The sequence below is a fragment of the Mya arenaria genome, chromosome 4 (assembly GCF_026914265.1).
Source record: "Mya arenaria isolate MELC-2E11 chromosome 4, ASM2691426v1".
Taxonomy (NCBI): Eukaryota; Metazoa; Mollusca; class Bivalvia; order Myida; family Myidae; genus Mya; species Mya arenaria.
This window is the reverse complement of record NC_069125.1, coordinates 21,443,894-21,469,074: the sequence shown is the minus strand read 5'-3', so window position 1 is coordinate 21,469,074 and position 25,181 is coordinate 21,443,894. Positions and strand designations below refer to the sequence as shown.

At 34.1% G+C, this 25,181-nt stretch overlaps 1 pseudogene; it reads right to left on the bottom strand.

Moving 5' to 3' along the window:
* Positions 1 to 4,459: 4,459 nt before the first annotated feature.
* Positions 4,460 to 24,315, bottom strand: LOC128230693 (uncharacterized; annotated as a pseudogene).
* Between the last annotated feature and the right edge of the window lie 866 nt (positions 24,316 to 25,181).

Below are 25,181 nucleotides of genomic sequence, written 5' to 3'. Positions count from 1 at the left end.
GCTCACATTTTATTCACTTATTTACTAAACAATAATATTGTAAATAGTAAAAGGATAACATCCAGTGAAAGAATGATAACACTAAAAGATAATTCTATACAAATATTATTTTTGATATCAAACAAATGCTATTCGAGATAAAGCAAATGTTTTTCTTTAAACTTTTTCATAAATGAGAGAATTTAAAACCAGTTTTCCAGTTTTTTAAACCTTTTTTAAAAGTTGTTTTCAAAATACCCTATGCATGGCGAAGTTAAAGCCTGGACACAAACACCAATGGTCACAGCCACCTGCCTGCCCAATGGCATATCCAAATCTATTTACTAGGTTTTCCACTTTTCCTTAGGAAAACTTGGTTAAAAATAATTCTCTATTAAAATACAATGTCATATCTCATGTTATGGAAATGACTAGACAAGGTGACTTGAAAAATAACTCACAAAATGAATATAGGCATTTGCAATCAAATATAAACTACAGCTATCATTCTTGCATTGACTACATGATTGGCCTTGGTAGCCATCTAAGTTCTGGAAGAGAATTTACAAAAAACCTACACTGTATTGTAAATTATTTCAACTGAAAATATGTCACAGAAATTTCCAGCCAGCGCCAGATTGATAATAGGCTTTTTCAGAATTTAACGCCTATCATTTTTAAACTTGCGGATTTTCCTTATTTTTTTAGATATCTAGTTCAAATTTAGACAAGTAATTAAGAAAACATAAAAATATATATATAATTAAAAGACACTTTTACTTCTGTTGTACTGCAAATACTGATTGTGTCAATTTTCATATAAAGCAAACAAAAATTTCAAGAAAATACATGAATATGCAATATTTTTTCAGAGTTAAAAAAAAACAATCAGCATAATTATTTAACACTTGAATGATTTCGATATATAGTTTAAATATACACATGAACATCTAAAAAAATCTACAAACATTTATTCACAACACAAAGTGTGATTAATACCTTTTTCCAATCACACAGTCTGACATCATTTTTTTATCCTTTTTGACTAATAATTACAAAATATACACACTCTGGCTTGTTTGATGTTTTTTGTGTGAATGGTAACTCTCATGGAATTGCATGAAGCACATATGAATGTCAGTGAGATTAATTTTTAGCGTCATCCTACTGTCCACAAACATTGACTCATTGGTGACCAAGGCCTCGTACCCAAGCATGCCGTCGTTGCCTCATGTGGACAGGAATTTCATGATCCGCTGCGTCGGAGGAATCTGAAATTTTAATAAGCAATATAATACATAAATGTTCATTGTAGTATAATGTAGTATACATTACTGAAACAATTTGATGATAACACAAGAAAGGTGGTGCTCGTTCCTTGACCAAACTTTTTTTTCTATTACTTTACATGCATTGCATATGAATTAAATAACCACTATACTCAGATCTGTAGCAAAATAAAAACAAACATGCATAAATTATAAAATGTATATTGTATTTTTGAAAGTAAACAAATAATACAAACACTACATCATATTTGCTATATTAATAGCAAAGAAGTTAAAATACACACCTGAAGTTTTTATCTGGACAGGTGTAGAAGGCATAGATGACAGATTGGAAACTGTCTTTTCACTGTAATGTTCATCCGAATTCCCGTCACACATGTCCGAACCAAATTCACTTTGGATAATCACTGTCATTCACGATAAAATTCAGCACTTCTTGTCCAGTATATTTACGTTTACTTTTAGCGGGAGCCAAATTCAAACAAACACATTAGTCCAAAATTTAATCAAACTTTAAATAGTGGAAGAATTGTCATTTGTTGACGTATTAATTTTCAAGAATCAGGAAGTGAACTGTTGCCAATTCAGTCTCGATCATCTAGACGCTTGTATCCGGGTCTATATCGTTCATTGAGTCTAATTAGAGCGGCTGCATGATTGAGCCGGTGCTTTGATAATTGTAATTATTGAAAAACGCGGGGGGGGGGGGGAAGGCTTAACAACTAAACAAATCAGCGCTCTTAAAAAAATATAACATTTTTTAAGATGGTGCGGGCGCAAGTGATAAAAAAATGAAAATATTTTTTTTGCGTTTCTGAAGAAATAGGTGCGGGAAATCCGATGAACAAGTTATTAATTTGGTGTGGCCTTATGCAAATATAATTTAGCAACCAGTTTTAAATTCATTGCCAAATGTGTGAAGGACGCTATCGTCGGTTCCCATGGCAACGACTTTGACGGGGTATTTGGCAATTAACCAATATTTAATTAATCAGCGGTCAGTAAAGGTACGTAGAGTAAAGACAGATAGTAAAGTACAACAATGTCAGTACGTGTAAACTCGAGACAACGTTCTATTATATTTGTCTTTACAAAGAAAATATTTAACAATTTGTTTACTAAAAAATAAGTTGTAGCAGAAGCCGGGCCTGTGTAAAGGTCATTCACTTCAAATTAACTCTTGCCTGGACTATGGAGAGTTGTATATGTTCGTATTAAACACTGTACATGAACGAAGTCAAACTAAATGTTCATTTATTGAATTCAAATAAAATACAGATGATTAAATAACTCACGAATTGTCAAAGTATAAGTACATGTGGGTAAGAATATTATAGTTTGTGTCTGGTAAAGAGGCCCGATTGTCTTCCTCGACTCGTCTCAGACCAACCGCATCTCCACAATACAGGATAACTTCCGGCGCCTGTGGTAGATAGAGTGTCTATCTAAGGGATCTAGTACGAAAATGTTACATGGTGGAATTATCATGTTAAACCATGTCATGGCATTGAAAAAACAGAGCCTAAAACAATACAAAAAAAAAACATAAGTGAATCCCGCGTATCATTTATTCTATAAATATGATTTCGTTAAAATTTCCCCTTTTAAAATGTCCTTGAATATAGATAGCCTTTCATTATCTGAAATGCACAATCCTCTCTTGTTATAAAAGAACTGTATCTTTGCAGTTATATGTCTTGCACTGTTTCTTGGGATTATGTAAAGGAACGTAGGTGCTGTTGGTGTTTTATGTGCGCATGTAAACTTATTATGGTGTACACTAGTGAGACATACATCGTATAAACAATGAACGGATGAAAAAAAACATCATTCGCTTTAAGTGAACAAAGCAACACTTAATAAAACCAGAATACCCCACTCCTAGCTTATAGCCGCCAAAAATATCCATTTTATCGTTTAAAATGAGCTTCTGGAATAAATGCAAACACAAAAATGGATTCATTCCTTACCAGTTATTAATAGGATCCAACAGTATGATGAAAACAATTTAAGCAGCCATGAACACTTATTGTTGAAGCAACTTCTGTTTTATGTATGATTATTACTCATTTTTTCCTCATTTAATTGATAAATTAACACCTATTTCATGGAAAAAGTAATTCATACGCGATAAAGATATAGTCTCCTAACTCGACCCAAACAATCACGAGCATTCATTTAAAACAGTGTTATTTAACCGAACCTTTTAACGCTTTATACCGTTTTATACATGTACACAACCTGTCAGATTTGTCCCAGATTTCCAGAATGAACTTTTTTTTGGCATAATGACGTTAATAAATATGTGTTTAACAGTAGGCAGTAATATTTCCGTAGAAATTTAAATTTATAACGGAGATAATTTGAAAATTGGTTCGCTAATTTATGCTGGGATGATGGACACCTCGAGTCTGCCATAGGAAAAAAATCGTCAAAAGACTCGTTGACGGCCTTCTTTGTTTGCCATTTCATTGGAGTTGACAAAAGTTATGGGCCATGACCAATCAAAAAATGGTTATGAAATATATTGTGTCGTCTGTATTACTTACACACATAAAAGTTAATAGAAATGTTGGTCAGTATGGGCTGTGGTGGATCTGTCATTTTTGTCCACATTTCAATCGGTTTAAAAGATTTATGGACATTGACGTAGTTAAAGTGGTCTGAAAGGTCGTATGTCACTTGTTGCACCGATGGTATTGCACCTATAGACATAACACATCATACGATTGTTTGTTAGCTCGGGTTATATGGTACCTGTCTTTTCATTCCAATTTCACTCGTAAATTCCACAACATCACACTAAACCATCTCCCATGAGATATTCATCACACCTGCGATATATTAGCTTAAATTTGGATGTAAAAAGGTTTAAATTTTAAGGTTCGAATTGAACTTTGCTGGAAGGCTTTGCATAAACACCATCACACGTTCTATTAAAACATAACATCATCACAAGTATAGAACTATTTATAAATCTATTTAAATACATTGAAGTGTATTCGTACAAGGTTCTTAGGTCTTGCTTGTTTTTTATGAGTCCGTGAAAATCGTAAAAGTAATTTCACACAAATATTTAAACGTTCTTTAATAAAAATAAAAAGATCGTTAACACTTTTAATTTATCCTATATATAATATTATTGTAAAGGTTCGACACTTTAGTGAATAATTTGTGTTTTTATAATTAGTTTATGACTGATTGTCAACAATTATCCAGTCTGGAATAATGTAATCAAAATCCATAGCTGAAGTAATTATATTCCTTGACAATCTATTCTTGGTAAATACCAGATCAGTCATGCGTTTCCGGGTATTGCCGTGAACAGTAGGACGCACGCATGTACAGGCTACTGAGATCAGCTCCGACATACGGACCCATGTGATCACGCCGTCAATACACTGCTTCCTTAGCACGTCTATGGCGTAGAATACGGGAATGCACCTATGGCTGTCGTCATGAAGACACGAGCGGCACGTGCATTTCGCCATGGTGAGGACGGGTGGGAAGCGATCCATGTCTGTTGTGTGCACATATTCCCAAGGACAGAGTGTCTTAAGGTGGAGAGGCGTGGACGGAATAACCCGATGGTTCCTGCACGACGACGCTGGTGCGTAGGCGGCCATGGTTGCGTTGCGAAGGTCCTGACGGGTGAACTGGAAACGCTCCAGCTGTGCTATTTCACTGTCGATAAGTGAAGTAAATGGGGAGTTTACGCAAAGGGAAGAAACTGTCACGAATACGTATATCTGGAAAAAAACAAGAGAAAAGGAGCATTGATATAATTATATTATTGTTATAATGGTGTTAAGTGGCATTGACAGTTACAATGTGTAAAGAAACAATTGAACTTTCTTCCAAAAGGTCTGTTTATCGTGGAAAATGCATTTTTATCACAAAAAGTCTCATTCAGTACTTAAGACTTCGTCGAAGGACAGCTATAATAAGAGTTAGAAGAGTTCATAGATTTGGTCAACTTTGCATGCTATTTCAATTTTAGGCAAAACATCTTTTTTCCTGTTTTTAACACTTTACACATTTTACAAAGAAATTATGGGATATGCAAACAAAATAATATGAAATTCCACTATCAATCTATGCTTGATATTAAGAGCAATTCTCACAAATTGCACATGTTTGCAAACACAAATAAAAAACGGTGAAGGAACTGCGTGCTTTGTTTTCATTGAACAGACTTTGTGAGGTTATATATTTAGATGTTCGTGATAAACTAAACCTATTTGATGCTATGATCAGTCCTGTACTTATACCTATGGTTCTGAAGTATGGTGTTTCCATAAAACCCAGGATATCGAGCGAGTACATGTAAAACTATAATTCTAAGTACAAATTATATGTATAAAATAGAACTGGTTTAAGGTCATATCTGGAGTTTCGTTGTATAAGGTATTTCATATGAAATCCGTTAATGGCGAATACAGTAACACTTGAACAGGTCATGAACTTTGATTTGCTTATTAATTAACATTTGAACATGTAACGAATTTACAGATAGAAGCTGTTGTTAGAAGATTATATGATTGTTGCCAACAACAATGGTATACAAATGTTAGATGTTCAGAAAAACTACAGTGTTATGTGTATCTATAACAAGATTTTGCGATTGATAAATGTTTATTTTGCATCAATAGCAATAAGTTAGGGATAAGTTAGGCTCACAACCTTAATATTGAAGATATATAAATATAAACCGAGAATACTTAAAAATGAAAAGAATTGTAATAAAAATGTTATAGAATATGTAAATCAGTATTTGTTAGTTTGTCCTCATTGTAGGAACGTACGCAGAAATATATACCCAGGTATTATATGTACTGGCCAAATTTAACCATTGACATGTAAAAATGGTAAAATATTAAAAATGTATTGCTACTTCTTTAATATTTGTCTTATATAACAGAAAACTTTATTAAAATCTTTAAATCTATGGCACCCATAGTAATGGTTCATACTTTTCGCCTTACGCTAAAATATTGTTAAAATGAGTTCATATTTATTTGATATTTATATTTCACTCAATTTATTTTGTCAGTAAATGCCATCTAGAATGTTCTTTGTTTTACTTTGCTAAAACACTTGACTTGACTTGGTACATTAGATTATTCTTTAGGTAGAAGGGAATTTAGATTTTTAAAAATGCCTTTGTTTTGATCGTATTTTGAATAAAAACTTTGTTTACTTTTGATGTTTGAGTTTCAGGTTATTTCCTTCTTTGGGGTATATTGCGTTACATGTATCGGTATATTAAATTTAGTACTTTATTCTAAGTGTCATAATGACCTACATCATTAAAATAAACTTTGATTTCCCCTTTGACATTTTTAGCCTATATTTGTTAGATGTGTTAAAATTAAGAGCTCTGGACCTTATTTTGCAGTGTTCAATCGGCAAAGCTCGTGAAATTTACACGGAGCTTAGTGTTGAACAATTCATGGCACAATTAAAGAGCTCAGTCTTAACGGTTATGAGTTGGTCCCAGAGGTGCATTTGCAAAACTTTAGAATTTGTAGGAAGGAAATTGGCCAAACACATGTACATTTTCGCTAGAACTTAAGTTCTATAACCTTTACTTATGTTGTTGTTTTTAATAATTAAAAGTGGCATGCATTCAGATGTCAAGTCATTCTGTATGAAAAACAAGAATATTTTTGGAAGACACTGCTCGTCTGGCCGATGACTGTTCCTTGATAAATAATTGAAACCCACTTCCTCCCATAAACAATCCAAAGTCATTCAAACCAAACCAAACCAAAGTTACTTGGTTAAACGCACTTGTTAGTATTACAAGTGAACTGGTCCCCTCAGTTCCGAGTGCTTAACCTTGAAAAGGAAGCGAAAACGACGTGATGAAGCCAAACTTACAGGTATTGTCAATTTAAAGCCAGAACCACCGACTTGTATTAATTGCAATGCAAAAGTTCACAGAGCCCAAGTCTGATTTTTATAGGATGATATTATTTTTTTCCATTCCTCTTTGATGGTTTTGTGTCACTTAAGTTTTCCTACTTTATTATTTATTCTACTATACTAAAATATTATTAAAATATTAAGACAAGCTTCCTGATCTCTTATTTTAGCAGATACTCTCCCTTATTACGAAATGACTTCTTCTGGAGCTTGTGATCTTATTCGCACGGACTGGGGTGTGCATTTGTCAATGTTAGTTTTGGAAAGACAAATGTTAGATGATTTTGATTGAAAACCACACTCAACACCAGTTCTTTTGGCATCAGACAAATCTTATAAGTTGGCTGTAGATGCCAGTGACATTGGTGCAAGTGCTACATTAATACAAGAGGAAAATTATAGGGTTGATCATACAGCTCATTACTTTTGTAAAAGGTTCATAAAAGGTTCATCAAACATTAGAGAAATCACTCTACAACAGAGAAAGAATGTCTTGCTCTCGTTCTTGCTATTTAACATTTTGAATTTGAATTGACCTCTTAACCTTTACCGATTGTCGTCTTTAGTGATCATAATACCCTCAGTCTCAAATTGAAAAACAAAAATCAAACGTTGCTGAGGTATAGCTTGTTGTTGCAGGAACATAACCTTGAAATTAACATTTCGAGGGAAAAGATAATCTTATTCAAGATTGTTTAGTCAATATACGTTAATTAATGTTGTATGTGTTAATATTCATGTCGATCATGTGATATTATATTGATATGTAATGCATGTATTTTACTCATTCTCTGTATTCTTGTTGATAACATGCATTACCAAAAGAAAGATACATAATATAACACTTTATTTATCTTGAGTACTTTATTGTGCGGATACATCAGCACCAGCGCATATATTGGTTGTGTTTAAACTATCTCTGGTGTAATGGGCTTGCGCATGTTGCGTGTAAGTCGTCTTGGTCGCGCATGCGCCGTTTCTTACCGTCAGCTCTCGGATATTTCCGTAGCAGTTATCACTAGACTGGTTCCTGTTCGAGTTTGCAGAAGAATATTAAGATTAGTAATCTACTAATATATATGTGAAGCTTTAAAAAATTAATGCAATTTTAAACCAGAGAGTTTAGTTGAAAAAAAAAACATTTAAAAAAAATTGTCATCAATGCACAGTTGTTCAGCATACTTTTCTGTTTTTATTAAACTATTTTTACATAAAAAAAACAAATCACGAATGCGCAGAATGTATCCTAACAATAATCTGAGAAGATCGGAGAACCAGTCTATTTTTGTCATTGAACGGTATTGACTCGGATCAGATATAAGCGTCTAGATGATCGAGAATAGTAGACTTTAAGCTGCCAATTGACCCTGCTCCCCCATGGGGAATTTTGAAGGTTATGATTTTCTTAAAGCTTAAGCAAAACGCCACAATATGAGAGATGTTTACGCTCTGAGGGAGGGGGGCATACGTGATTAAAGGACTTTTAAACTGCGTTACCCTAAGTAGTTACTTTTGAGTTTTATCTGTACTATTTCTTCCATGTATAATGATCGTTTACGAGATAAAAGTTGGTTTATCATCGTTAATAAGTTCGATTTTCTTATTATTCATACCGCGCGAATTGGTGTGAATTACGTTGCAGTTAAAACGTAACATAAAAAGCATTTTTTTTTATAGAAATGATATGTTACACAGAGTGCTTAAAACCATGTGAGGATGTTGCACAGACATATGTCGGCAATGCAACACTTCAAAGCCTATACCTTATACATTCGGAAAGCTGGTTGATTACCCTGATTTATTTAAATAAGTTGAATACAAAAAAGAGCTGCGCCAACATTCTTGATATCTGGTCCCGAAACAAGAACTCCTACGGATGGATGGCTTTTATGGGCAACAATGACATACTAGTAACATAAATGTCATGTTTACGTTTCGACCAAGGAAAAATTGACAACTTTGCAGTAAAGTTTTGAGACCTTGTTATTCTAAGAGAAATATGTTAAAATCTTGAAGGTGCCAATGTTGAAATAGTTCACTAGAAGGCATCGATTTCATCCTAACAAGAGGCAGCCATTAAAACGTTCATTGTTAGATCTCAATATATCCTAGTTGTTTAAGCGAGGTATTTCAGGTTTTGTTCATGCTGGTGTAGGTAACAAACGGCGATTTTTCATTTGATATGAAATTGGTCAAAACAAAGTAAATATTTGTTCAGTAATATTAGCAATTTATAGCTTCACAAGGTGTGATACAACAATGGTGCCCCTTTAAATCCTAGAAAAGGACTATTACCAATTCCATATGGGTACACTGACTAAACTTGGTCACATTCTTGAAAGAATCGAATGCTTTTTCTGCTGAATGGTAAACCAAGATATATACAGGTGAACAAATTGAGATATGACACATTCTGCACAAATAAATAACCTAGGATCTCAAGGTTTCTCTCTAGACTCCTATAACAGTTTTAACATGAGTTGTAGAGCACCCCTTAAAAAGCAATTGTCAACTACCAATGTCAATAAACGTCTGGCAATACTTCATGAAAATTACCCACTACAACTTTGAGATATAAAACGAAGTGGTTGGATATAAGTGCCAAGTAGTATCGAAAACATGTGGACATGTGGTAAAATTGTTTCACAAGAAGTTATTTAAAGTTTGTGTTTTAGGAAAGAAGAAAATTACAGTGACTCGGAAGTGGAGCTTGATAATATGATTGACATCGTATTTGAATGTGAATCTGATACAGACTAGAACAGGATATTGCTATATTACGAGCATATTGGTTAAAGTGACACTCTTATTCAAAATCAATACACACACATGTATAACAAACATAGATTTTGAGTGAAAAACCTATTACTTTTGAAACTTACGCAATAATGCATTTTCGGAAAATATTATTTACTGATAATAAAATTGTAATAGTGTATTTAATATCTTAGCACGCAGTTTTCTGAGATTGGTGAGTACTAAAGATTTAATGTGATCTATTTCCGTCTCATAAGGTAAAAATACCGTGTTGTCTGCGTCTACACTTAGTATCCGTAATAAAAATAATTGTTTTCGATTTGCGGGAAAACATATTTGGGAGTAAAAGTACATTTTTAAAAGTATTACGAACATTAAATGTAGTTACTTGACTTCAATGATTGCAGAATGTTTTTCAAAATTAAACTATAATGAATGAACGTGTAGACATTTTTTTTCTTGTAAATTATGCAAAATTGGTTAGATGTATGAGCATTACAATTTGTCATGTATATGACACATACTGTTAACAAATGCCTAATTGTTTAAATGTCATGTAAGAAAATTGCATGTAAAGGAACACACGAGCGTGTACAGCAAATTTCTAAACTGCGCTTTTTAACATATTGTGTACAATTATAATTATAAATTGTCCCGTTGTATGGTTAAGGATATTCTTGTTAACACTGGTAACGTAAACTACAGTTGACAGATGCAATAGTATTCCCATTTAAGAATGCAATTGATATTTCTAGTTCATTAACATAAAATATATAGGAGTGATATGTTATGACTTATCGAGTCAAAATGTCAAGTCATGTAATTGAATTTGAAGGAAAGTATTTTATATGCAGATTAGTACCTTTTGTGACATATCTTTAATTTAAATTTAATAATATAATGATCGTTCAATTTGATTTTGCAATTTAATCTTGCATAACAGATAAGAAATGTGATGTGAAAAGTGTGAAGTTAATAAATCTAGTCCTGTTTACTTAAGAAATTGTCTGTAACGTATTTTAACAAAGTTACGTATTTTACATGCACATTCATCAGAAAATGTGATTGGTTTTCTAAATCATATTTGTATTTTGCTTTTGTGGATCACTGTATAGGTTGGATTGCACAATGACGATAAATGCTCATTGTAGGCATTATTTGTTTAATATGTATAAACAGCCAACATACTTTTTTGATGATGTAACGTAATATAAATGTTAAAGTTTAACTTGACATTATGTATTATTCATCTGTCATGTCTGAAGTTAAATGTCTAATTAAAGATTTCTCATCAGATCGATGCAGTTGATTTTGATGCTTGTTTTTCGTCATAAAATATTGCAAGTTTTGAAGTAAAGTAAATTACAGTATAGTAAGCCATGAAGCATCTTTTTTCTTAGCTGAAAAACTATTGGTGTGTAAAATTACGTCATATATTATTGAATTAAAACAGTTTTTTACACTTTTTCTTTTAAAAAACGACAGTATTTTACAAGTGAAAGCTATGTTCGTAAGTTTAAATTTATCTGGTAACGAACTTTAAAATGCTGTAGTTTCCAAACGCCCCAACGGCCAAGGCATAAACTTGAGGGTGGGGAGAGGGGCAAAACTCTTTTCCGCTCAAAGTCTATAGGGATATATAGGGATATCGCGGCCAATACGCTGGCGGTTGGAAAAAGGTATTTTTGTTTTCTTTTTACGTAGTTAACTAAAAAACTATTGTTATCATATATTTATATCATATATTTCAAAGCAGGTTTCGTGTCTTTCGAATTAAACAGTATTTCTTAAGCCATAATTAAAATGCTCCATTTTTCAAAACAATGAAACTGTACATCGACACTAGTGTAAACAAATTGAGAGTGTGACCTACTTTTTAGTTTTGGGCGATTATGATATGCAATGAACTTTAATAATTGCCGAAGATGATATTTTAAGGAATCAGCTGTGGATTTTTATAAATGTTACGCGTTAAGTGTTTGCAGTTTTCCTCTTTGTTAATCTTCAAAGTAAGTTTCTTCTTTAACTCGAGTCATGCGATTTCATTGTTTAGTTCTCGGTTGTTTTCCCGCCAAATTTGTAACATTATACGATTGTTCTGAATGAGGCCAAATTTGTCACGTGATATTGTTTACATTTTGATATTTCCAATTTTCATATCTTGAGAAAACAATTGAGCTACATCTACAAAAGGTTAATATAATTATATAGTGAAGTATGCATTGATCGCAGCATATTATCAAAAATGCATTCAGCTCCAGAACAAGGTTACGTTCACCACACAGGCGGCAGTTGCACTGACGTGACCCACTTTATGGCCACACCCCTTCCTTGACAAATTAGTCAAAACAAATATTTTTCAGACCAAAATTGTTTGAAACATGATCATCTATCGCAAAACCCGAAATATCAACCAAAAACTCAATGATATTTTTTTAAATACTAATATTCTAATTAGGTTGACATGATAAGACCCTCTTACGGACGGTTGTTTTTTCGTAAAGCTTGGACCTGACTTATTGTTTAACAAATTGTCTCCAAACATCTTGGATTCTTCTCAGAATATAACGAAGTTTCCAAAAATGTACAACTTCAGTACATTTCCATCAACGAAATGGATATTTTAAGACCCAAACTCCGAAAAAAATCTAGGTAGGCAATTTCTAATCACCATCGGATTTTTTTTCAACAAAATTTCGTTTGTTTCGTCAAATAAAACAAATGAGAGAGCATGCAACCTGCATCGTCGGCAACCAAAGTACCTTTTTCCGTTACACTTCGTACATACCGTGTGACCATTGACTGACAAAATCATGTTTTAATGCATATGTTTGAGGCAGGAGATCAAGGATATTTGTTTATTTCAGGGTAAGATCGAGTGAAGCAAAATACGATCTTACACTGAAATAAACAAATTTTCTGTTGTTTTTATGCTTATTTTCGGAGTTTTGTTAGTATTTTCATTTATTTTCTTAATTACCCCCTTTTTGAAAAAGGTGTTTATTACGCCGCCACCCGTAAGACGCTCCTCACGAAACTCTATATATATAATAGCTGATGACTTAGCTGTCAATTTTCTATTTCCGGTTTGTTGAGAAAAAGTTCTCTGATATTCTTTTTTAGCTCACCTGTCACATAGTGACAAGGTGAGCTTTTGTGATCACAATTTGTCCGGCGTCCGTCCGTCGTCCGTCCGTCCGTCCGTCCGTAAACTTTTACTTTAAACGACATCTCCTCAAAAACCGCTTAGCCAATTTCATCCAAACTTCACAGGAATGTTCCTTGGGTGGTCTTTTTTGAAAATTGTTCAAAGAATTAAATTCCATGCAGAACTCTGATTGCCATGGCAATGGAAAGGAAAAACTTTAAAAATCTTCTTCTCCCAAACCACAAGGCTTATGCCGTTGATATATGGTAGGTAGGATCACCAAATGGTCCTCTACCAAGATTGTTCAAATTATGGCCCTTGGGTCAAAATTGGCCCCGCCCCGGGGGGTCATGGGTTTTCTCTATATGTTTATAGTGAAAACTTAAAAAATCTTCTTCTCTTAACTTACTTGGCCTAGAGCTTAGATATTTGTCATGATTCATCGTCTAGTGGACTTCTACAAAGTTTGTTCAAATTATGGCCCTGGGGTCAAAATTGGCCCCGCCCCTGGGGGTCATGGGTATGCTCTATATGTTTATAGTTAAAACTTCAAAAATCTTCTCCTCTGAACCTACTTGGACTAGAGCTTAGATATTTGGCTTGATTCATCGTCTAGTGGACCTTTACAAAGATTGTTCAAATTATGGCCTTGGGGTCAAAATTGGCCCCACCCCCTTCGATGGTCATGGGTATACTTGATATGTTTATAGTTAAAACTTCAAAAATCTTCTCCTCTTAACTTACTTGGACTAGAGCTTAGATATTTGGCATGATTCATCGTCTAGTGGACCTCTACAAAGATTGTTTAAATTATGGCCTTGGGGTCAAAATTGGCCCCGCCCCGGGGCTGATGGGTTTTCTCTATATGTGTTATAGTGAAAACTTCAAAAATCTTCTCCTTTGAACTTACTTGGACTAGAGCTTAGATATTTGGCATGATTCATCGTCAAGTGGACCTCTACAAAGATTGTTCAAATTATGACCTTGGGGTCAAAATTGGCCCCGCCCCGGGGGGTCATGGGTATACTTGATATGTTTATAGTTAAAACTTCAAAATTCTTCTCCTCTTAACTTACTTGGACTAGAGCTTAGATATTTGGCTTGATTCATCGTCTGGTGGACTTCTACAAAGATTGTTCAAATTATGGCCCTGTGGTCAAAATTGGCCCCGCCCCTGGGTGGTCATGGGTATTCTCTATGTGTTTATAGTTAAAACTTCAAAAATCTTCTCCTCTGAACTTACTTGGACTAGAGCTTAGATATTTGGCATGATTCATCGTCTAGTGGACCTCTACAAAGATTGTTCAAATTATGGCCTTGGGGTCAAAATTGGCCCCACTCCCTTCGGGGGTCATGGGTTTTCTCTATATGTTTATAGTGAAAACTTCAAAAATCATCTCCTCTGAACTTAGTGGCTTAGAGCTTAGATATTTGTCATGATTCATCGTCTAGTGGACCTCTACAAAGTTTGTTCAAATTATGGCCCTGGGGTCAAAATTGGCCACACCCCGGGGCTGATGGGTTTTCTCTATATGTGTTATAGTGAAAACTTAAAAAATCTTCTCCGAACTCACAAAGACAAGTAACGTCTTAATTTAAACTGGATAACATATTAAGTACACATACCAATTTTCAATATGGGCCACATACAACAATTAATAACAAATATACATACATATATAGATACACACGTAAAATCAAGTATTGACAAGAGCTTAGATATTTGGCATGATATATCATCTAGTTGACTTGTACCAATATTGTTCAATCTTTGGCCCTGGGGTCAAAAAATGGCCCGGTCATGGGTTTCCTTATATATGTATATGATGAAAACTTATAAAATCTTCTTCTCCGAAACCAAAAGGCGAAGGTCTTAGATATTTGGTATGAAGCATTGTTTATCGGACCACTTTTAAGATTGTTCAAACTTTAGCCCCGTGTTCATAGGCTTAGGTTTTCAATATTTTTATATAGTCCTATATAATAAAACTTTAAAAATCCTCATCTCCAAAATATAAGACCTACAGCTTTCATATTTGGTATATAGTGTTACCTAATGGACCTACACCAAAGGTATTCAAATTATTGTCCCGGGGTCAAATTGGCCTTGCTCAGGGGTCATTTGTTTTTACATTGTCTTGTCACTTAAACATCTTTTCCTCTGAAAGTAAAGGTCAGAATGACTCCGTACTTTATATGTAGCATCCTTACATGGTCCTCTCTCAACTTTGTTCAAATGGTTTTGTTTGGCCCCTTTTAGGGGTCACCAGAGCAAAAAATAGAAAAAACCTTTAAACAACTTGATCTTATTAACTGCTTGATGGATCTTCAAGTCTGAAGCATCCTAGCATGGGCCTCTGTCAGGTCTTTTCAAATAATTTTGTTTGGCCCCTTTTAAGGACCACCAGAGCTAAAATTAGTAAAAAAAACTTAACATTTTCTTCGCATGAACCCCTTGATATATCTTCAGCAAATTTGGTTTGAAGTGTCCTTGCATGGACCTCTCTTAAATTTGTTCACATAATTTTGTTTGGCCCGGTTGCCATGGCAACCTAAAGGAAAATGTCAACAATTGGTTATAATCATCTTCTTCTCCTAAACCGCTTTGACAATTTTGATGAAACATCATAGGAATGATTCTTGGTTGGTGTTTTTTCAAAATTGTTCAAAGAAATTAATTCCATGTAGAACTCTGGTTGACATGGCAACCTAAAGGAAAAGTGTCAACAGTTGGTTACAATCATTTTCTTCTCCTAAACCACTTGGACAATTTTGATGAAACTTCATAGGAATGATCCTTGGTTGGTGCTTTTTCAAAATTGTTCAAAAAAATTATTCCATGCAGAACTCTGGTTGCCATGGCAACCTGAAGGAAAATATAGTCTGTCGTGTCCGCGCTGTGACATACTCTTATATGGACAGATTTTAAAATGAATTGCCATATGTTTTCGACATACCAAGACAACGTGTCGTGTGCAAGACCCATGTCCCTACCTCTAAGGTGAAAGATACACTAAGTGTTTATTCACAATGGAATGCTCAATATGAGGACATAAAGAGTGTTGGCTGTCATTTAGTATGATTGGGGGTTTTTCTATGCTCAGAGGCAATTTAATATAACTTGCAATATGTATTTGACACATAAAGGCAAGATCAACTTTTTATGTACTTGTTCATAGATCAATGTCACATTGGGGGGCATTTGTCACATACTTTGACAGCTCTTGTTCAATATTATTTGAGAAACAAGCTATATTAATAACAAAGGTTAAACTCTTTTACTCAGGTGAGCGATTTAGGGCCATCATGGCCCTCTTGTTATACGTAATTATTCGCTCGTTTTTAGTGCAAAGATTTTATGAACAGAAATCAATAAAGATACATTTTTTTGCATCTATGTTAAACATATTTAAAGAAAACATTTTTATTTTAAGCGGGGCATGACGACATAACCAAATTATTACGCCGCCATTTATTGAATGACAATTTGAAAGATCGAATGTGATAGCAAAACAATTGCGGATAATCATTGGATATAAAACATCTATCTTAGTATTAGAGTGTGTTTCATGATACATGGATATTAAGTCATCTTATTGTCAGAGAGATCTGTTTTGCTTGAAGACAGGTCGATTTCCAGGTAATGATGAGACCACGCTAGTTTGTCGACAAATTTTAAGGCGTGGTTGGGGTAAAAAATATCAGTAAATTGTTGTGTAAATTTTCAAGGAAGTTCGTATTACGTATAACAACGACAAACAGTTCAAAATATATTAAATTTTGAACGATGATATAACATTTATGTTCGAACAGTTGTTTTCGTCTGTATTTTTTTGGTATAAAAGCAAATGTTCAGCAACATTCAGCTTCAAGATCAAGGAAACATTTGAAAAATGGGATAATCATTTTTCTTATAAACGGTAAGTTAATAATTTAAAAATGTATCTTTATTTAAACTTATGAAATATTTCTTTAAACTTTAAATATTTTATTTTCCAACATTTTCTGGTTCAAAGTGAAGTGTTCTGTTTTGATCTAGGGTACGTAACTATAATGGATTTTAAAAGTAGTTCTCAAAGTTGATATTTTCACTCTTTATTGTGCAGTGAAAATATCAAATTGATCAAAACCTTTCAGCATAAAACAGCAGTAAATATAAAAAAGCATTAGAAAAAATGTTCCTTAACGCCACACAATCCCCTATATCTTGAAGTTCAGCAATGGAAAGGTCGACATGCACCCGATATACTTATTTAACTGGGCTATTTCATTTCTGTCTAGCTTTTTGGTCAGATAATTAATTTAATTAATTAAAGGTCACGGGAGTGTTTACCAGTAGTAAGTTTACGATGTTCCCAGTACAACACATTTAATACAGAGCGCCAGACAAGGTAGCTAATTGTATAAAATATAAAATTTTAACGTACATGTATTTTGATATGACGCTGCCGGGTTTTGGTTTAAACAATATTTATTTAAAAAGAACACAAAGTTAGAACATTATCAATGATTCAAAGACATTCCGGGGTAACAATACATGAAAGGCAAACAAGTGGTATATGCACAAAACCAAATAAGTCTCGACATAATTGATTGAGCTTATTAGCCCATACTATGCCCCGCTTCTGTCACTCTTTCAAGCTGCGTGTAATGGTGTACATGGATAGGTCAGGTCATGGCCAGTATTCAATATTGGTCTTTTCCTTATCGTAAGACATGCCTCAGTGATTCCACTCAGTCTATTGGGCAGCTAAATATACAGGCCAGTCAAAACACTTAGATTCTAATCTTAAAGTTAAGTTCAATTTAAGTTGGTTATTGAATATGGCCCCAGGTCTTTTATAATCAAGTTTGTTCTAATTTATCTTAAGAATATCAAAAGCGTCTAGTTTGGCGAATGTTGTACAAAACGTGATTGAATATCGTTGAGTTGATCAGGTTCGTGGCTTTGTTCGACCCAAATAGTAGTACTTGAAGTGACATAGGTCTTAAAGCAAACAGTTGGTCGATTAGATGATGCCTTTGTGCATGATATAGAGGACAGGTGAAGAAGAAATGACAGGTGTCCTCAATTTCACCACTTTGCAAATTTGGGCTATTGATACTTCATTTAGATCACTACAATGCACCCGCAGCTTTGCATGTATGACACTAAATTTGCCCTCACCCTCATAGTAAAAATGAGGAACTAAATGTTTAATTTTTGCCGGGATTTGAACCCGCGAACATCCGCCATCGAAGTGAACGCACAACCACTAAGCTAACCAACAACAGGGATGGTAAGCCACACCAGGAATAAGTAAACCCTATTTCCGAATGAAGAAAGGAGCCCCAACGCGCGCCCCCTACAAATGTCCAAATAACATTTTCATTTCAAAATGGTTAATTCAATATGCATACAATTTAAAAGAATGCAGCCATATTATTACTTAGGGAGTCCCCTCAACCCTACACACCACTTGGAGAGCCTATAGTTAATGATTCCTTGTTAAAGGGGCACACTGGTTAAGTTAAGCTTCCCAAAGTGTGTCCCTCTCTAATATCAAGTCTTGGTCCGACCCGGTAATTAGGGCAATTCATATGCAGTCAATTGTATAAAACGTTGATAAGTTGTCCACAGGTTATCTTTTGGCAGGGTGAATCATGAAAACGGTTTGAATGGTTAGCAGTTAGGGTATTGGTTAAATATTGACCAATCTATAAGTATTTTGGCTAACTTTGATAAAACCCCCCAAAAAAACTTAAACGGTTTATATTTTTTATTTTGAACGTATTTATTATGTAATTATACAGCATTATATTTATCACTCTTGCTGGCACGATGTTATGCGAGAGTAGTGTGGTCTTGTGTTTTGGGGGAAACCGAAGTACCCGGGAAAAGGCGAACGCTTGTTGACCACAAACAAAACTCACATGCGAATTTTGACATTGTGATAAAATACTTATTGTCAGATTTATTTCACTTTGTAAACTTATGAAAATTCAGCAAATTAACTGACTTCATATAACTTCAAAAGTTTTTAATAAAATTATATGAAATTTAAGCCTCAACATCATAAGTATGGCAATGTAAACTTTCTGTGAAGTACAAGAACCCTAACTAGGTGACCCATTTTTACCAAATTACCTCCCTTGACTACAAAGAGATAAAAAGTGGCGTAGAATATATTCAAAACAAACGTATGGAATTTCAAAAGAATAATTAAGTTATCTCCCTTGAAATAAAGAGTTTTGGCGCAAATGGATTTACTTTTTATCAAGCCTTCCCTTGATTATGATGATAAACAAATGTATCTATATTATAAGTTACGGGGTTAGTAGGTGACCCGATATGGGATATACGGGGCAAAGGAAACAGTATCGGGTGAGAGGGAAGCTCGAACCCGACTATAGTTTCCTGCGCCCCGTTTATCCCACATTGGGCCACGTACTAAAGCAGCTCTCACCCGATATGGTTTCCTTTAGCCCGTTTATTCCATATCGGGTGACCTACTAACCCCGAAACATATATTTCACGTCGACAATCTGTTTCAATGTTTAAATGCCTCATTTATTCATCGGAATATTCATCAGAATCGGAAAATAGACTCCATTTTGGTGCGATATAAATTTGGTGACCCAATATGGATAAATATGGGGTGACCAGTCCTGGACCAATGACGTTACGTCATTTATGTTGAACGCGTGATACTTGTTAATAACAATAGGATTAAATTAGGGACAAATAAAAAATAATTGTCCTTTTGTTTCCAAATTGCTCTTCTTGACAAGCAAGTATGTTGTATCAAAATATCAAGACAGAGAGTGAAACTCTAAAACGAGTTAATTGGCAATATGTGTTTACCCATTTGCATAACCTTGTTTCTGTGATCCATATTCCCATATCTATTAATTCTTTGATTTGGTCAAAGTAACTACAATTGAGTGGTCAATATGTATTCAGGTGTGACTGTTATCAAATCAAATCATTATGTGTTATGTGCACAATTGGATGCTGGGGAACGATTGATGAACCGAATACTACAATGAACGAACCTAACAAGTGTAACAATATGTATAGCTTAATACTTTCTAAACGCATTCAGGAAGGATACAATTACCACAGCAAAGTATATCTATGAACAATAATTGCGCGAAAAATACCATAACGATAAACAATAAAGTACAAGGAACAACGTAATAAATAGTAATTGCAGGAAAAACGAACACTCGACGAGATCCACTTAGCGACATGATAAATCACAGCGATGTTACATATACATTAACATACTGTCATTCCCCATAATTTTTACAATTGACAACACTTTACAAAATCAATAGTGGCTTTGACGACACCGTTAGTTCCATATTATGTCAGTCAGTTATTGAAATACAAATTCATGGGTAGTTTGAAAAGCTACAGCCAAATTTTTTAGATGTAATTGAAACCTTTGAAAACGTTTGGGTAAATATTGTTTTAACAGTCATCGTTTTATGTAGTCTTAAACAATTGATTTTAATAGGTTTCCAACACAACGGGACTGAATTTCAGCTACAAACCTGTTGGACTTGCACAAAATATGAAATTTAATATTCAACTGCATCATTCAAGTTGATGTAGATATTCATATCCAAAGGCTGTTTTTTCGTTAACTTTTTTATGCAATGAACTATTAACACATTTTGTTTAAAAAGTGATCACCGCCTACCGTTAACCAAAAATAGCATTAAAGCTACCTGTTTACTGTTGCGAAACTGGCAAAATGTTTCCATACGAAAGATTTTCATTCAGTTTCCGTTAAAAGTTTGCGTTATTCTAACCATCAAAATGGTCAAAACTGTATTGCGTCACAAACGTATTTTAATTATTTATGGCTACAAACTATCGTCATATGGTTTTACATAAGTCCACCTAAATGGACATCATAGAGTTTATTTGCGAGTTTTTGTTCTTCCTGCTTTTGATGGGGATATTTTATTTTAATATATCCTTGACTTACAAGTTGTCAGTGATTTCAAGTCAAGTTAAGTCAAGAGTTTATTTTGTAAATAAAGGCCTCAGGCCCAAAATACATTTCAAAATAGTAAACATCATACGTAATGCTTATAGTTGTGTCATAGTACATGATATGAAAAGGTGTACAAAAAGTATAATTAGTCTTATTCCTTGATACAATTCATAAGATGAAATATGTGCACTGCTAATTTGCTTATTGTGTTAAAGTCATTTGTGAATAATAGGGCATAAAAACAAATATTGATTCCTTATATTTGTACAGTTTTTTCAACGAAAAAAGGCATGATATTACCAATCAATTTCAGATAAATTATAGTTCAGTAGACAGAAATGGCATAATCGATCATGCATTGCCATGCTTAATTGCCTTCCAAGTTAAATATGCAAATCATAAGTAAACTTTTGAAGTGGATTTAGTGGTAACATCGGCTGGCATTACTCACATTATCGTGCCATTTTTGAGTAAAACAGTCAAATATCCTGTCCCTGAACATTTTAACAAATAAATTACAATCATCAATAGCTTTCGATATCCAAGCATATCCAAAGCCATATGTAAAAAGAAGACTTTTTTTTACTTTGGTAGCCCAACAGATCCTTCCTGCATCATCTGGGGACTTAAACATTATGTAACATTGCCTTGGATACCTTCCAGATGACATAGATAATAATTTACAGCTATACCTTATACAATTTGTAAAATATGTTATACATAATGGTTATCCTCCACAGTCTCCTAAAACCATACAAGGATTGGTAGTTTTTCTGACAGGTAAAGATTGTCTACACAATTTATTTTGAATCATTTCAATGGTTCATATCCCCATACTTGGGAGCCATAACACAGTATCAAAACTCTTGAAAAGATCTTCAGCCGGAAAGTAACAAAACGGTTTTTGATATTTTGATAGTTTTTCAAAGCAAAAATAGCCTTTTGTGCCTGACAAGCTACTTTAACATGAGCTGAACTCCCAGACATCTGTGAAGTAAACAACAATCCCATATATTTGTATACAGCAGTAGTTTTAATTGACTGTCCACAATATTACCATTTTGCATATGCTTGTAGAGGACCACCAGTTCGGAATACAATGATGTCAGTTTTATTAAGATTTATTTCCATTCCAGTATTAAAATAAAATTGATCGTCTGCATTTACCTGTTGTTGTAACATAGCTGCAGTTTCAGCGCAATTGGCAACATCATCGGCAGACAATAAACATAGAATGTCTGGAATATCATTAGGTATAAAATGCCTGAACCACAATTTAGCCTAAAAATAGATGATAACTCGTCTATAAATAGAGCGAATATAGTTGAACTTATATCCTTGTCTAGTACCAATGTTACAGGCAAATGACTCCGTGACACTATGTGAGACTTTGACACAAGAGGTTAGACAAGAATACATTGATTTCAGAACTCTTCCTTGATTTCCAAACACACCTTTTCTTTCTGAGGATGAAAACAACTTAACATGGTTAACTTTATCAAATGCCTTACTGAATCCACATACACACAATATAAAACGCCACCTTTCTTGGAAATATATTTTTGAGTCATCGCCTGTAGACAAAAAAACATTATCAACAGCTGAATATCCCCGACGAAAACCAGCCTGAGATTCATCAATTTTCTGATTTTCTTCGGCCCAGTCATACAATCGTTTATTAATTACATTGGAGGAAAGTTTATATAACGTGTTCGTTATAGAAATGCCTCTATGTTTCCAGTTATATTGCAAGGACTAGACCGAAGCGGAAAAATTACCTGTTTCTAGTATTTAAGAACTGGTGCAATATCAGAACTGGTGCAATATTAGCAAGTGTGTATTTATAAAATTCCACCGGAATACCATCAAGTCCACAACTTTTACCATTTATCAGTTTTGATATGGACAGGTCAATATCATGTAATGTAAACGGGTCATTAAGCGTGCTCGCCGTTTCATCGGCATATACATGATCATTTCCAACATAAGGATCAACAACATAAGAGTCTTCAACAAATAAAAGACCACGAAAATACTGGAACCATTCCTCACTAGAAATACTAGAGTCAATAGCTTTAATGGGATTACTCTTCTTTAGAATTTTCCAAAACGAACTGGGATTATCACTACTATTTACTAACGCCAATCTATTCGAACGTTAATACTCGTATAGTTTTCTGTCACAACAATTCTTAAAATCATTTCGCCTGTTTTATAAAACCGGAGATCTGATGCTAAGTTAGTAACTCTGAATTTACGTAGAGCAGCATATATCATTGATTTAAATCGATCACACTCATCGTCCCACCATGCGGGCTGAGAAGAAACATATCAAAACTTTTGCAGCATTCAGCTGTCCGCTTCCTGATATAAGGAAGTAATAAAATATACAGCAGAGTTTTCATTCGCGCCTATGGATCCAATCAGTAATTCATACTGATTTTTTAACAAGTCTCTAAATTTCAATAAAAAATCATCCTTTACAGAACTGCGCAGATGGAATTTCTTAATTGAGCCCTGCAAGTTTACATCATTGGTCTGTTCATTATCATGTAAAATCATTGGAAACTCAAAAACACACCAAAAGGGAAAATGGTCAGAATCATCTCTATCTAAGACCTTAAAATCTTTGATGTACTGAAATAACGAAGAAGAAGCGACCATATAATCAACAAAATTAGCACCATCATTTGAAAAACATGTAAAATCGCCATCTTTATCACCAGGAAAGCGACCGTTTAAAAAATGAATATCAATGATGCAACTTAAATTAACGAGAGATTTCCCATAGTCATTACCTCGTAACATATTCTTATTATTATGATGATTATCAAATTACTACCATCATAATCAGTATTACCAAAAATACAATACAGATTGTCGAGCGGTATATAATCCAAAAGGTCTTTATATCTACACGTCATGTCACCTGACAAATATAACAATGCATTAGAATAATAATATATCATGATTTCTAAATGATTATACATATCATTGATGCCATTTTTCTCAGGTCTATCATTGTAACAACAAGATTCTTCAGGAGATATATACGTAAAATGCATTATTATTTATCTTTGCAATTATAAATAGAGGAAGATTTGAAGTATAAAACAATACAGTTTTCAAAATGGTTATAAATTTGCTATATTGATATCAATTTGTGTAAACTACTTTTTATAAAGACACTATTCGCACCACTATTACGCCTAGCAGTATTTTTCATAGTTCTTACAAAGTTATAATGAACATATGATTTAATAAAGTCATTAAATTCTCCTTTAACCATACTCCATCTTTCAAAGATATGCATAATGTTTAAGGTACTTAAGTACATGTACTTGATGACATCTGCATTTTCATAATAATTATTTAATCCGCAAATGTTCCACGATATAATCTTTAACTCATTATCACTATTTTATAAGCTTCGGCCTAATCCCTATGCATTGGAAGATTCGGAGAGTTCGTCATTATCGGTAGTCCTCGGAACGCCCTCGATTGGTTGGTTTACGTCATGTGACTGACCATTGTCAATGTTACCGGGCCCGCGCTGACTTCCGACCAATCGCCGTCCATCATCGATGCGGTAGTTCCCATGCCCACGTGGTGCGTCTGCACGTGGTCTCGTTCGCTTGCCGATATAAACAATCTGCTCAGAGTTTTTCGTCATATTTGTAAATACTAGCATTCACAAATAGTTTATCAAACCGAACAAAAGCATAATGACCATTGTTGCGTTCACGAATCATACGCTCACCCAGTAGTTTACGAAGTCGTTTCACACGATCAGAGTAGTCTTGTTGAACCAAGCAATTAGAATCTGGATTAGATTTAAGAACATTTGTAGCACAATTAAGTATAGATTGACAATCCTTAAAGCGAACAAAATTGTATCATTGGATCGATGTCAATCTGGTCCGCTTCTTCACCCAAATTTAAGGTTGTTTTGTGAAAATTTCTTAGTTTTTGCACGGTAACAGACCATGGTTCAGACCATGGCCCTGTGAGGGCGAAGCTTGCTGTCTAGGTTGACTAGGTGGCGCTATAAATGAGGATATGGACATTTGGCGCGTAACAGGACCATGGGCT